General features: G+C 44.5%; 1 pseudogene; it reads left to right on the forward strand.

The window, feature by feature from the left end:
- The first annotated feature begins 525 nt into the window (after positions 1 to 525).
- Positions 526 to 644, forward strand: LOC145389684 (5S ribosomal RNA; annotated as a pseudogene).
- The last annotated feature ends 2394 nt before the right edge of the window (positions 645 to 3038 follow it).

The raw sequence follows: 3038 nt of genomic DNA on the forward strand, positions 1-3038 counted from the left end.
AGTAATTGCGGGCTCATTGCCTTTGGTTCCTTCTTCCTCACATAAAAAAAAAATAAAGTTCACGTTCCACTGCAGAGCTAGTCCTTTCCTGCTTCCCCCACGAGTTTTTCTGGGTGTAGAGGTCACGGGGCCTTTTGCAATGGGTGCAGAAGTGGCAGAAATGGCAGGGCGTGAGTGCGACATGCTTTGACTACAGAGGAGGACAAGGAACTAAATGGCGCGGCTTATCTGAGAAGGCAAGGGTTTACAGTGACAATGGGGCTGACAGCTGCTAACTTACATGCTAAGAAATTATTGGTAGAAAATCTCGGCAATACATAAAGAAATAGGTAGTTCCAGGTGAATGTAAATGTCACTTAGGCTTCTCCCTTCCTGTCTGATATATATTTTTATTACAGAAATAGATTACAAGGCATAATTCAAAGGGGAAATTACGGTGGGAATTTAGCGAATGAATGCATGTGAGGTATTGTCAGGTGATAATTAGCCAATTCCTGGTGTATACCACTATCACTGACTTTATTTTTTTTTTGTTATACCACGTTGAGTACACCGCTTCCCGTCCGATCAGCGAAGTTAAGCAACGTTGGGTCTGGTTAGTACTTGGATGGGTGACCGCCTGGGAACACCAGATGCTGTTGGCATCCCTACGTGTCAAGTGGGGTTGGTGGAGGATTAGTGCCCCTCCCTGTAAAACAACTAACTCTATGCCCTTGGCCACCCGGTTTGGGATACATGGCGTCTGGCAATGGATGGATGGGATATATTATTTTGTATAAGTATAGGGCATAGGGCTTATTTCAATGGATGAAATCTGTGGAAAAATCCGGGGAGATTTGCTTAGCGCAGCACGGCAGGGCAGGCAATAGGAAAGGGTAAAGGAGGTGAGGTAGGGAGGGGTGAGAGGGTACTGGAGGGGAGGTAGGGAGGGGAGTCAAGAACGGGGGAAAATGGCTAAATTGTCAACAATGGATGGGAGTACAGATGAGATTAGGAGTGCGGACTATTGGTGGACAGTAGCAGTACATGCTAAAAAATGATTAGTAGGAAATCTCGAAAATACAGAAAAAAGTAGGTAGTTCCAGGTGAATGTAAATGTCACTTTGGCTTCTCCCTTCCTTTCTTATATAATTTTTTTTTTTTACGAGAATAGATTATACGGCATATTTCAAAGGGGAAATTTCCGTGGGAAATTAGCGAACGAGTGCACGTGAGGTGTTGTCAGGTGATAATTAGCCAAATCAAGGTGTATAGCACTGTCACTTACCTTATTTCTTTTTGGTATATATTATTTTGTATAAGAATAGGGCATAGGGCTTATTTCAATGGATGAAATCATTGGATAATTCCGGGGGAAATTTGCTTTAGCGCAGCGCGGCCAGGGAGATGAGAGGACAGGGTAATGCAGGGGAGGTACAGAGGGGAGTCAGGAACGGGGAAAAATGGCTAAATTGTCAACAATGGATGGGAGTACAAATGAGATTTGGAGTGCTGACTAGTGTTGGACATTGGCAGTAATGATAGATGATACAAGCCACCACTTGTAAGCCCGGGATAATTCAAAATAACACAGAATCACAAAAGTGAAGCCCCGCGGTATGATCCATTGCGCCCGAGCATCATGAAAGTGACACCCCGCAGTTAAGGGGTTAAAAACAGCTGATGATTCCGTAATATAGAGTGCCACGGTCAGGTGTGCTGCTTCTGGATGCAAAGGATGGGGGAATTCATCAGAGATGGCATTTCATTTCACAAGTAAGAAATAAATCTTGTTGCTAAATGTTATGCAGCGTATTCTAGGTTCCGACTTCTCAGTCCTAGGTATGGTGCAATGTGGGGTTCTTTGTTCCAGACCGGGTCAGGGTCAGCCAGGAAGGAAAAAACACAAACACCTTGGGTCCAAGAGTACACTTATTTATTTACTAAAAATACACACATACACTATTCCATGATCAAAGCTGGGTGGATACAATAGCAGTTACAAGGATCACTCTCAATTCCTCGTTCAGCTCGTCTAATATGGGATCGCACCTGATTGATTTTACAATATGTCCATCCAGTATCACAACAAGTATTCCACAGAAATATTCAGGCACATGGCATGTGACACATACATATACAATAGGGCTTAGTGTCTCCGGCAAAACTGAGATGATAATATAGATATATACTCAGCCTTAAGCCTAGGTGTCCGCGTCACAGAGACGAAAGCCTAGCTAATATAATATATTCGCGTCACATAGACGAAGCCCTAGCTAACTTAGTCTATGCCGCATCACATACAAGAGAGTATATATGTATATGGTCTCACACTGGCAGTCACCCGAGGGGGATTTGATGAGGCTGGGGTGTGTGTACTCTCGTGGGAGTGGAGGGAGGGGGGGGGATTTAGTGCGAGTCCACGGGTGCGGTTACACTGACGTCTGTTGTCCTGTGGGGGAGGTGACACTGGGGGAATATTGGTCACAGTTGGGGGGAGGATCCGACTCATGCGGGTATGCTGAGTACTCCGTGTAATAGCACTTTGAGTAATAGGGTACACTAGAATGCACAGGGGGTGAGCATACTGGGGAAAGATCACACGTTATTTGCGGGGGATCACAGGGAGGGTTCACTGTGGGGCGGGGCTGGTCACACTGGGGGAATGTAAAGGGAGGATCTATTACTCACAGTTTCTGACAGAGAGGAGGACAGGGCCAAGGCCGTCTATAAGGGAGGCCAGAACGCTGCCCCAGTGACGTCACGGAGTTGGTGACAGCTGAGCGCTCTTGCTCTCCCTCTCACCCACTCACTCACTGGAGCCTTATCCCGCTCTTCTTCATAATGTCCACTGTTTAGTTTTTTATTCATGTTACTGTTTGAGGATGTGTTTCATAAACATTGCTCACAGCATTATTAGATAGATATTAACAAACAGTCCTGCGTTTAATATTTGGTATTATTTGCTTCTTCTACAGTATATATTGAGGTAAAAATAAAACACGTTATTTTTCTTTCAATTACAGTATAATGACAGTTTCTTATACAAAGTTGCTATT

Source organism: Coenobita brevimanus, unplaced genomic scaffold (genome assembly GCF_032717465.1).
Source record: "Coenobita brevimanus isolate Jiangsu-jjx unplaced genomic scaffold, ASM3271746v2 jjx.HiC_scaffold_1900, whole genome shotgun sequence".
Lineage (NCBI taxonomy): Eukaryota > Metazoa > Arthropoda > Malacostraca > Decapoda > Coenobitidae > Coenobita > Coenobita brevimanus.